Genomic DNA, 13,228 nt, shown 5'->3' on the forward strand with positions numbered 1-13,228 from the left:
TCTACTCAAAAAAGGGCAAAGAAAGGCCAACTTTGAAGTAAAGATCAAGCTGCTAATCCAGAAGATCAGCACTTTTATTAGTGCCTAGTTACAGACAATGCCTCCTATTTCATGTGATGGCAGAAGTTATTACTTTCTATTAATCTTCTGTACCCAAAAGGTATATTTTTATGTATGTTTTATAGATCCAGATTCCTGTCATTTAATGGAGACTGCAATACTGGATATGTTAAAGGCATGATGTAGAAGGGACGAGAAACCAAAGCAGAGAAGATGCCCAGGAGCAACAGACAAGAGCAGGAACAGAAAAGCTGAGTTATTGTTATAAAACCACTCATCACCAGTGCACCAATCAAGGCAGAAGTCATGGAGACAGATTGGAAAAGGTTCCCTTTATTGACATTTTGCATTGTTACAGGGTGCACTTCCTTCATACAAATCTAATTTCCTAGCTGTGGTATTCTTGAGGCAGGGGAGAGAAGAGGATAATAGGAAGGGCTAGACGGAACCTAGCCCTGGGCAAGTAGTAAATAAACTAGAATGATTCCATACACACCACACATTCCTGGACAAAATGTGCATCAAAACAGCCTTGGGGTATGCAATCCACCAGAAATGTACAATTTGTAAGCTTGTACAAACTCATTTGGAGCATGTTCATGTTTGATGCTGGTTGATCCAGTTATGCTTTTGGTTGCATTGAATTCTGTACAGTTAGTTCCCCTCTACCTTAGCTTTGTTGTTGTCAGATCAGGACATGAAATACATGAAAATATAGTGGATACTCAGCTTTACTTCTGAAACTAATAGCTACCGTTGTCCAAACCAATAGCTAGTTTCCTAATAGTAAAACTATTTCCTGGTGACATGACAGCAAACATTTTTGGGTTTCTTTTGATACCTTTAATTATTAACCAAAGTGAATCCTAACTATTTTGCAAGAATTTACATTGTAGTGTAGTTCCATCTTGGAAATTCCAAATGAACCATGAAGGAACAAGGCAATGTCATAAGTCTATGAAAATTAAAAGGAGATCTCAGAACACCATTATATTCATCCAAGTCCTCAAAACTTGTAAATAACCTTACTCATCAGAATTGGTTTATTAGCTATCACATTGAAGATTATTTTATTGTCATATTCTAATCTTTCCTACTTTTCCTCTTTTTTTTTTTTTTCTTGTTCAAATAAGTTGAGGGCAAAACAAACTAGAAAGTTGCTTAGCATATGTTCTTCCAAGCACTTAGAATTGCCAGGAACTGTCTAATTTCTAGCCAAATTATTTGTAGTTTGCTGAGTTGGAAAAAAGTACATGTAGCTGACACAAAATTAAGCAGCTCCTGTGCACAGCTGATCTTTGGGGATCTGTACTTGAAAACTCTAAGCTAATAGAACGACCACATGTGCTGGCTACCAAAATGCATCTTGTTACTTGCTACGGTCATCGCCTATGGAAACTTACTTTTCTGCCTAATGTTAAAGCGTAACACTTCTTTCTGTAAACATGGTAAGGAGAACTGGAAATTTCCTTACTAAGGCACATAATTATAACCTTGGGCTGTATTTTGACATGATGTGCTCTAAGTTCACATACACTGTCTTTTTTAAACATGTAATTATAAATATACTAAACATAAATATAGTAGTTGAAATACTAGCAATACACAGCAAAGTCTGTTTCTTTGATTTTTTTGGTGGTCTCTAATGTGTCAGTATTTCATAAATGTCATCTTTGAGTAAAACTTGCTTTTAAAGAAAATTATTTGGATGATGCAATCCATAATGATATAGATAACTTGTCAGATCCTTACTACCAGAGAGAAAAATACAGACAATACTTTTGGAAGCTGATTATGTGGAATTAGGCAGAGAAGTACAAAGGTCATTACTGCTTTTGAGGAGCATTAAAGGAACATAGCTTTTTCCATTTGAATGCTGAACTAACAGGAAAACTGGAACTAAGAGGAAAACTGGAACTCTTCACTATTCTAGTCATGGTGCTCCAGGGAACACTTGATCATTACTATACATCTTGTATTGTCTTTTATCTAATTCAATTTATGTTTAACATTACCAAGTCAAAATGGCAATCACGCAGTTTTTACTTTTCATTCATTTAAATAACAAGCCGACAAGAACATAAGTAATGCCATACTGAATCAGATAATTTGCCCATCATGCCTGCTATTTTGTGCCTTGCAGAGACCAGTAGCAAACACTTAATACAAATCTAAAAGAAACAGAGTATGCTTTACCTGTTCACTTCCCTGGAATGAGTTCTTCGTTTATGACAATCAGCAATTATAAACATTTTCTGAACTGTGGGTTCTCATCTGGACTGTCATGCTATGTAGTCTCTGATGGATCTATTCTCCATGATAATTTTGTAATGCCTTTTGGAACCTTTTGGACTTCTGACCTCTACAACATCCTGTGATAATGAGTTCTCAATTTAATTTTGCATGAGATTTAATTCTGTGTGAAAAGTGACTTCCTTTGTTTGTTTTAAACTTTCTGCCTGCCAAATAAATTGGGTACTCGCTGATTATTATAGTAAGGAAAACAGTGAACTCTATTCAGTTTCTCCACATATTTCATATTTTTATAGACCTCTAGCACATCTCCCTTTTTTTTATCTCTGTGCAAACTGAAGACACTATGTCATCCCTTCTTGCGTTAAACTGACTTCCTGTCTTTGTTCAAAGCTGTGCAACATGTCATGATGGGACGGTGAAGATGATGATGCCCTTTATGATAATAACTCATGCTAAATGACTGTGACTCCACCCCTTTTCTAAATTAGTGGGACTTTTGGCCAGCCAGTCTTCTGACTACTGGGCTGTTTTAAAGTGAATCTCTGCTTACATATATATACTTTTCTCAAAATATCCCCACCCAGGGCATTTCCATTAGTGCATGACTTTAACTTCAGAGATTCTGGTTAGATTTCCACTCTGGAATTACTCTGTCATTTTTACTTTTCTCTCATCCATCTAAAATCTGTGTGCTCATCTATGATTCCTTTCTAATCTAAGAATTAAAAAATGCCGTTTAATTGCCAGATACTCTAGACACCATCTGACCCAGTCACTACTAAAGCTACACTATGTCTTCATGACCTGCTTAATAGGTTAGTAATGCAAGCACCTGATTAACACAATTCACACCTACATAAGACGAGATTTCCATGTCCAAGTCACCTGATTTGCAGCAGGCAGCTGCTTTGGGCTTTGCTGTCACTCAGAGGCATGTGCAGAAGTAGTTGTGGGAACTGACAGAACCAGAACTTCTATTAAAAGTGCTGTACACAGAGAATTAACTCAGATTCCAGATGTGCTGTGTTTTCTTGTCATTCCAAAAATGGTACTTTCAATTGTAACCAAAATAATCACAACTGCAACAAACCCTATTTTTATCATGTGAACGCTTTTACTCTGTTTTGAATAAACAATACATTTTATGATAACATTCAGCAATCCTTTTCCATTAATATTTTCCAGTTGTATACAAGTTACAGTCGGTTATAGAAAGCAAGTATGGTGCGGGGGCAGTCACTGTCTCGGTGGCATTAAAACACACTGACAACTTGTCAATGTGAACGTCTCTGGGCTTTGGCTTTTGTTACAGTCTCAGGCCAGGTTCCCTAGGTTTTGCCAATCTTTTGGTGATTCTTGGTCTTGTTCCGTCAAGCTGGGGCCAAGTTTTAAGTACTCTGGAAACTGGATTTGGTTCAAACCTTAGAATAATTTATAGTTTGGGACGATGTTTATTTAAGACTTATTTTGAGTCAGCCAAAATCTGGTGGATTTCTGTGTTTTTCTAGTTTTATATCCTATTTGAATGGATCTATGTAACTGGAATCTGAAGCTGATAAATGCATATGCTTATGGGGAAAAAAAAAAAGAAAAAGAATCTTAGGTTAAGTAAAAGTACTAGCTGGTTTTGCCTATTTCCATGAAGCAAAGAGTGAAATGAGTAATTTGCTTCCATTCTACATTGTAAAATTAACAAGGTTCACGGATCCATTGCAGTATAACTGTTTTCTGGCAAACTGAGATGAACTGATGTCCTAATAAGATCACACTGTGATCTTAAATTGTTCTGTGTCTATAGGGGCAAACATATGTATTGTACACCTACCCTGTCAGTATGAATCGCTCCATGATCCTCCTACATTATCTAGAAATAATGTAGCACAGATGCTAGAAAACATCTGAGATCTATTTTGGAGTGGAACATGTAGTTCTCTCACACACAACATTTGGAATGGTTTACCTCTTGCATGTTAAAATGTTTCGCCCTCAGAGAGAGGTCACATAGACCAGCAAAAGAGAGTTTGACTGAAGGCCTATATCTGAGCAAGGGTCTGCAGTTGCAGAAGTTTGCAATATTGTCACCTATGAGTATGTTGCTGGGTGACTTTGCACTGGAGGTTTTCAGCTTGTCCTGAAAACAGTTTTCTGAAATAACAAACAGACCCCAGAAGTCTGAAATGTAGTCTGTGTAAAAGTCTGTGATGTGCCTTGTGTGAGATGGAGGGGCTTGGATGTGAGCAGGCACTGGGACCTTTGGAGCTGGGGCCAGCACACACTAAAGGGTGCTGCTAGTGTAAAGAGAAGACATCAGCTGGTCCAAAGGACACATGAAGAATCATGAAGATAGTATAGATGTAAGTGATAACTCGATTCTTGTCTGCCAGTTTAAGTCAGTTTGCAAAGATCAAAAAGACAGCACAGTTTAATTAGGAAACAGACCTAAGACAATGGGAATGTCTCAAGAATTTTTTTTATGCAAACTTTATCTCTCAGTTGGCTTTGTAAGTTGCCTGCAAAAGCGTTGTTTTCTGAGATGTAGATGCAATATTTATTTAGTGATATTGTAAAATTGATGTTGATCAGTGGCTTTTGCAAGAATCATTACAGCAGGGGTCCTCAAACCTTTTAAGCAGGGGGCCGGCGCGCAGATGAAGTGGCAGGCAGTCATCTGCGGCTGCTTGGTTTCCCCCCCCCAACCCCCGGCGGGGGGGGTGGGGGGGTCTGTACATACCGGGGGTCGGATTGAGGACCCTGGGGGGCCATATCCAGCCTGTGGGCTGTAGTTCGAGGACCCCTGCATTACAGCGTGTGATACTAACAGCAGCTTTATTTTAAACAGATAATCACAGGTCTGTTTCTTTGAAAATATGTTATATAATTGGATTTTGAGGCTTTGGGATTATAATTAATAAATCATTTCAATCGATATTCTATAATATTTATTTAAAGTCAATTTTTGAGATGAAAGCTAAAAAAAAGATAATTCAAGCACAGTTTAAATGAACTATTACAATATTTTTAAATAATGATTTCCTTATAAAAGGGACATAAACTTTTAGAAGCCTAAAATTCAATAGCATTTAAACTTATTAAGGCAAATTTTGAAAGAGGTTTACAGGTGCACACAGGGGCACATACAGACTTGAATATTTCTATGGCATCCCATCAGGCTGAAAAATTTTGTAATTTACATTTTTTCCCCATTAGTAGTGACGACTTTACCTTCTATTCACATATTGACACCCAAACTGTACATTAGATACCTTTTCCTTAACTGGGCCCTCAGTAATTACCGGAAGATTTCTTCAGGGTGCAACTAAAATGTACTGTAATCATTGAAGGCATTACTGCTGTTTTATGTGAGCATAGAGACTACTTGGGTAAAATTTAATATGTGGCTAGGTAAACCCAGCAATGACAGAAGTTTTCTCTTCTCTAGAACATAGTTTACAAAATCAGCTCTGCTGAAATTATCTTTCAGGTTCAGCACTAATATGCTGGAAAGTACAGGTGGCTAGTGTTCCAGTTTTTCTCCAGCATGTGTCTCAGCAATGTCAGTATTAAATGAATGGTACTTATGATAAGATTACCTATTTATGATAATGTTACTTACTTAAACTTTACTTGACATTTGTTCTTTGTAATTCAGAATTCTTTAAATGCATTATTTATTCCAAAAGGAAGAGTAGTCTCTCTGTTTCCAAGACCATACAATGACTTTAGCATATCCTAAATGGCACTAGGTGACTATGTGAGGACAAGTGAATTGAACGATTTCTATTAGTGAAATGAATGAAAATGTTTTGCTTTATTTTAGAGATATGCCTTATTTGAGGAAAAGAATCCCATAAAATGTGATTAAACCCCATATTTTTTTTGACTGAAATATTTTATTCCCATGTCTTCATCTACAGTCTTAGCATAAGCCCCTGGAAAATAATTATAGCTGCTATCCTTCAAAGACTTATCAAAAGGAAGCCTTCAGCTCACAGTGTACACACAGTAGTCACAGCCTTATTGCCTCATCCAAAGTCAGCAGAGTACAGTTGTTGCTATTTTCTAATCTGCTGTTTCCTAATCAGGAAGTTTCTTGGGGAGAAAAGCTGTGGGAAACTGATGGGAAGCTCATCTAGAGTCCTAGGCAATCTGCCCTAGTGTTACTACCTAGGCAGTTCAGTTGATATATTTCATCCCCAGGCATATTAAAGCAGCTGGAAAGACTCCAGTAGACTCCAATGGGCTTACATCAGGCTGTTATATGATTGCTGGAGAACTGGAAATTGATGGGCTTTTACTTTAAGTAAAAATTCTTTTGAAATGAATATAAAGTGATAGGGGAGTGTCTTTGCAGATACTCATCTTTGTGACATATGTGTGGTTTCCTCTAAGCCCTATCATTGCTGAATATTAAAGAGTGAATACACTTGAGGTTTAATCAAATATTTCCTTCTGAGTCTGGCAGGGATGTAAGTTTTGCAGTGTAAAAGTGCAGGGAAGCTGGTACTTGCATGAGATCGCAGCTGTCTGCTTTGTGCACTCACTGAGACCTCCAGGCACTGGAAGGGTTATTTTCCTAAAATAGATTTAGCATTGCATTTTCACGAAAAGTGTTTCCTTTGTATTGACAAGTTGATTGTCTGACATAGACAACTGCAGATGTAATCGTTTACTTTGCAAAAAAACTCAAAAAACAACAACCAAAACCAAACCACCAACTCCCCACCCACCCCACCCCCACCCCACCCCAGTTATCATCTCAAGCAAGTTTTAGCATTCTGTATTCCCTGAATGTCAGGTTTGTATCCAGACTCCTCACCTCTCTGTGTCTGAAGCCATGAACTAGTGCAGACTTCCTTGTGGCCAGCTGGGAATACCTCACAACATGTAAATGGTATGTGATAAACAATTATACACTCTTCATTTTCCCCAGGGTGTTCTGAGCCTTCGCAATTAAACATATAAACTCCCTTATTGAACTCAGTGAGACTACAAGCAAAAGCTTTAGGATTGAAAAATTTGTAGTAAGTTTTGTCTTCAGGGCTTTCTCATTGATTTATTTCTGTTTATAAGGTACTGTAAGTTGGGTGGTATATAAAACACCTCTGATGTAGTATTAAAAGATGAAATTGTGGTTTTGGACTATTACTGGCTAGAAATTTTCGGATTCAGAAAATAAATAAACTGAAGTCAGAGTCAATCCAAAAAGCAATCCTATAGGCATGCTTGTTTCCCAGCCAAGCATTGTAGGCTTTTTGTACTGAAGTTTTGTGTTCGGGTTTAGAGTTTCCCCAATGGGCAATAACTCCTAACAAGACAGATTTTTATTCTATCTTTTATAGACTTCCTAGCTCTCTCAGGAATGCCACGAAGATGTTTTCTGGATAAAAGGTTAAGTCATGAACCAGTGTTGACTTTTTCAAATGGTTTTGTCTGTAGTGGTCTGCCATATATACTGTGTAACACACAAAGGGTTAATACAATTTTATATCATGTGTGCTGACTATAAGGAATCAGTGTTGACATTCATACATGCTTATTTCTATAAGAAAGTACTTCAGTTATGGCCATTGTCTCCTATTAGTTTTCTTTCCTTTTTGCCAAGAAGCAAGTTTTTTTCAAATTAATCACTAATTTTTTTTCCAACATTATTATTTTGTTTAGTTAAATTTTGAGTCCCTTTTAATAATCTGGAAGGAAATCTTGGCAAGAAACAACACAAATCTTGAATTAGTTGTCTGAGTCCATTTTTACACTCTTTTAAAAAGAACAAGAAAATATTCCCAAGGAGTTCAAAGAGAGGGAGTAGAACATTTGGGGCAGATGTGACTTTATGGCATGTGACTGCAAATGAATAGTAACACAATATAGTAACACAAAATGTACATTTTGACTATCAAATGTAAACAATTTTGTTTCTTATTGTTTTTAAGGGTGTTTTTTCTTCTTGCTTTATTTCATGGCATGTATTGATTGCATCGCAGCAGCTGGATTGACTCTGGGTTTTGGATTATTTAGGGTTATATGACCTTAAATCTGTGTTGACTGTTAAGTATTCATTACATGCTTCGTTACAGCTTTCATTCAGTTGCAATTTTTTTAATAGGTTATACAGTATTTATGAATTATAATAGCACATAGCTTTGCAAACAGAGTTTTAATGCAATTGGATCTCCCATATATTTGTGTCTTGGGTAGATATTTAATAAAAGCTGAGCTGGTGCTGCAGCTTTGAGGCATTTAAAAAAAATCTGTCTTTTGTTGACCTGCCTATTTCCACCAACTTCATGAGTTCTTTGTCAAATTTCGTTAACTTTTGGTCACCTTGAGATCAAACGTTTGTGGGTAGGACTGCCAGTATATCATAGAAGATTGACTTCTCCCCTCAAAAATATATCCAGACAAAAGAATAACACAGTACTGAGCCTTATCTTGCTGTTATATGTCCCTTCCTTTCTCTTCAGTTTTTGGCAATCAATGGCTTAGGGATTTCCTGAGCTAGATGCAGCATCTGGACCATCATATTTTAATAGCCACTGGTGGACTCTTTCTTCATGAATTTGTCTAATCTCTTCTTTAACTCCATTTATGCTTTTGGCCTTTACAACATCCTGTGGCAATGAGTTCCAAAATGTAATTACGTGTTGTGTGAAAAAGTACTTCCTTTGGTTGGTTCTTAAATACTTGTTATGGGCAAAGTACATTCTCTGCTGAGTGATAACACTGATTTCTTCACTGCACTGGGAAGCAATCACACCCTGGACAATAGGTGTTCCCAGCAGTAGGCCAATGTGGTTATATGTGGACATCAGTGACAAGAGTGACAGGAGACAAGAGAAGTGTGTAGTGGCCCCTAGTTTATTTGACTTTGTTCTGTCGTGAGACTATATGTAAGAACATTATACCCTTAAATCGGAACTGCACTGTTGGGTCATTTATTGATGATGTTTAACAAAGTGGACAAGTGTTTATTGTAGGCTCTTCCTCTTCCCTTACTTTGCAAAGGCACCGAAACATAAACTCTAATTTACCATACATGGTTAGATGCAAGTTTCCATTGCTCTGTTTAACAATGTACAGTTAATATATTATGCACTAAACACTTGTGTTTGCAACACAGAAACAACCCACATGGTGTACTTAATGTGTCACAGACTTCAGGGTCATTTTTTTTTCTGGCCAAGAGCTCAGAACTAGCAGCTGTATCTTGGGATGTCATTGTCAAACCATACCCCCAGGCATCAGGATCAATACTTCTGTTACTAACAATGGTTTTTTTTGTAATAAAACTTTTCCCAGATAAGCTCATCTAATTGGAATTGCTGATTGCTTAGAACTTAGACTTTTTACTTATGCAGCAATATAAGGATATAGGGAAATGTAACCCAACATTAATAAACAAATCAGTGCCTGAAATGTAGGAAAAAATGTGACCAGCTAGATCCTCTTACTCATGTCAGCAATATCCCCCCCAAATTAGGACAAATACAGTTTTTCAGTGGGTTTTTTTCCTGTACCACCTTGAGATAATTGGATGATAACAAGTTTTTTTGTTGTTTAAGCTTACATTTGCAGAGCAATTCTACACATATTTAAGAGAAAGATTCAAAACCTAATGTTATTGTGGCAGTAGATGAGGGTCACTTTTCTTACTTGTAAAGGAAAATGAGATATTGCTTTACATGGTGGTGAAGAAGACTGTGATTGCTAACCAGTGAAAATATCTTGAGCCGAAGTCATGAAAATGCAATATAGTCTCTATTACTAGCATATGTTTTGAGGGGGGACATATGGCTCATTCTGTGATGTCAAATTGTAAGCATATCCCTAAGGCAGGGGTCAGTCTCTGTATTCCCACATATAGGAAACCATAAGAGAAAAAAATATTCAAAGAGAAGCTTAAATTTGACTCCTATGCCAAAGGGAGACACTTATTATAGGAGGTAATCCATTTTTTTCTATTCAGAATTACCCTTTGGAGGTTCCTGTTTCTCTCTGTTGGCTGTATACATATGTTAGCAAAACAAAGCTATTTGCTTGAAGTTTGGTAATGTGAATTTCCTCCCTGCAAGTCTCACTTCAGGGGAGTGTTGTGAACTCTTTTGCAGGTGCTAAGGGAACTCAGAATAGCATAGAAATAAAAGGGAGGGAAATTACAGCATTCACACGGATTGTGGGATTCAGTTAATGAGGAATTTCACTTCCTTCTAGATGTTTTTCAAGCACCTGAACCTATTGCTGTGATTTATGCAAACTTAGGAGGTCAGAGTGCAATAACTTCAGTCAGTACCATTTAACTTAAATTCCACATGCAAAATCATTTCCAGTGAAATGTTTTCTTCTTTTGCTTCAAAGGAGACTAGCAATTTACTTGTTGGTAAAACATTCAACAATAAAGTCAGTTGTTTACAGCCTGGCTTATACCAGGGGCTCTAGAATTGTGTTTACAAATCTCCTTTAAAACACAGTGGCCAGAGGAATAAGGATAGATGAGCTACAGCTCATGGTGTGGTACAGTGTAGTCTTCAAATAATTTTCTAAAATTTACTGGGAAAGTAAAAGGCTTTTTTAGTGTTAAATATATAACATCATTTTTCTTGAATATCTGATTTCTGAAATAAATAAAACCTTGTTACTTGATTAGGAAATGTTACATTGTTTGATCTAAATGGAAATTGCTGAGTGCCATTTTCCAGAATTGTCACTGCATGCAGAGGTCTGTTCATTTACCTCGTGGTAAAAAATTTCACTCTAGTATTAAAATAATGTATTTTAATAAACAGTGTTTTTTTTTTTTTCAGACTGTATCTGATTACTATAAGCTGCAGTAAATTGCAGATGATGGTGATTTCTTTGGTACAAAATAGTTACCCGATTACCATCTATTATAAAATGAAGATATGGGCTGGTTCTACCTGTTCTACAGAGTTGCCATTTGGGAGGACCTGGTAAAAAAGGCCCATATTCTCAAGAGTGACTAATAACATTTCATAACTGGTTTCAGATCCTTAAAAGGATCAACTTGCAGTGGGAGGAGTGGGTAACTGCCCAAAATTTCTGAAAATCAGGTTACTTTATGATTCTATGCATTGGTTATTCACAGAGTTTACCTGAGCCATGAGCCACTGTAATAATGGCAACCCACAAGTTTATTTGCCAGAGTATTTTGCTATTTTTGAAAAAGCCTACTCACTGAGAAGAGTTAAATGGGGGAAGCCTGAGGGTAAAAAGTGAAATTCAAAAAGGAATAATGTTACAGCAAGTATAAACCTGTCAATCTTAGCTTTCTGAATTTCATTCAGCAATTTCTTCAGTTATTCCTCAGTACTTCAAAAGAGATGGTCAAACTATTAAAAATCCTCATGCGATTAAAATGTGACCCTATCTATGCAGGCACAGCTGAGCATTTTAATCAGCTGCCAGCATTTTAAAGCAGGTTCCCAGGCAGGTTTTGCTGTTGAAGTTAAGCTCTCTCCCTTCATGGTCAGACCGTTACAAGTATGTCAGTGGGTTAGATTAAGACTCAGGAATGCCCTACCAACAGCTGCAAAAGATAGGCGTAATCAAAATATACTGCATGCTATGCATTATTTTCATGTCAATATACTTGTAGCATTGGCTATACCTGTTAGGGCTAGATCAGGGGTCCTCAAACTATGGCCTGTGGGCCAGATACAGCCCCCCAGGGTCCTCAATCCGTCCCCCGATATTTACAGAACCCCCCCGCCCCCGCCGTCCCCCCGCCGCCCCCACCGTGGGTTGGGGGGGAAACCAAGCAGCCGCAGATGACTGCCTGCCACATCATCCACACGTCGGCCCCCTGCTTACAAAGTTTGAGGACCCCCAGGCTATATCAAAAAAATTATCAGGTCAGAAATGTTGCAGAATTAGAGGAAAACATCATTGGTTTGGGCTCTGGCTCTTTTATGTAAGTGATCAAATGTTATTTTGGACTGCTACCAGTATATAAGGGCATAGGAGTTAGAGCTGGGTTAAAGATAAATAAATAAATGATGATAAATAAATACTACAATGCATATTGTCCCATTAAAATCAAATCTATGAACATTTTAACTTGTTAATTTGTGAAAACAGAAGCTGCACTTACCTTAAGACTTGGTAGATTTCTGATTGCACATCTAAAACCTGTAATGTATCCAAAATCTCTTAAAAATTTTGCAGCATAGAAGGAAGGGTATGTACAGCTAACAACTTAAAAATATTTAGCTTTTAAATAAAAACCAAGAAATCCCAGTATGAAGAAGAGTAGAGAGGGTGAATAACACAGGGGGGTTCTTGGAAAATATTTGTAAGTGTTCAGGATGGGCTTAAAACTTCTAGCCATATCAACAACTATGTATATATTAGCTGCAAACAGTATCTAGTTTCCACTGTCCAGGTGCATAGGACTTATTTTATAAATGCATTTTTAGGCCAATAATTGCAAGATATAATTTCTCATATCAATGAAACCCAAGATGATATTTTGAGAGAGAAAAATTAAGAAAAAAACAAATATAATATTTGTTAATATATGTTAAAAATTGAGGAAAAAGAACATGCTTTTGAAAATATAAGATTTTGTTTGGGGGTTTGGGTTTTTTTTGTTTTGTTTTTAAATAGTGAATATATTTGTGTATAGCTTTTAATTTTAAAGGTATGTGTGTTGTTTTGTGGGTTTCTTTTGTTTGGTTTGGTTTGGTTTTTTGTAAATTGTTGCTCCTACAAATGCGTCATGACCTAAGATAAGTTCATCATGACCTTAACAGTAGTTCCTGGTATGGAATGGACCCTTGGAATGGGCTATTTTTGAAAGGAACATGAGTTTACAGACATAATCAATACTGCCTTAGTTTAGTCTCAAAATACTTACATTTGAAGGGTACCTGATGCATTCTGAAAGGTACTTTTCATT

The 13,228-nt window shown here is 36.9% G+C and overlaps 1 protein-coding gene across 4 annotated transcripts in view; it reads left to right on the top strand.

Annotated features, from left to right (window-relative positions):
- The window catches only part of COL21A1 (collagen type XXI alpha 1 chain), a 190,004-nt gene extending 183,157 nt beyond the window's left edge, over nt 1-6,847 (top strand). For all 4 annotated transcript variants that reach the window (XM_080389895.1, XM_080389898.1, XM_080389896.1 and 1 more), the window contains one exon: nt 1-6,847. This exon is cut by the window's left edge and continues 26,738 nt beyond it. The gene's annotated coding sequence lies outside the window, so the exon portion shown is untranslated.
- Nucleotides 6,848-13,228: the final 6,381 nt, after the last annotated feature.

Source organism: Falco punctatus (genome assembly GCF_963210335.1).
Source record: "Falco punctatus genome assembly, chromosome: 5".
In the NCBI taxonomy this organism is placed as follows: domain Eukaryota; kingdom Metazoa; phylum Chordata; class Aves; order Falconiformes; family Falconidae; genus Falco; species Falco punctatus.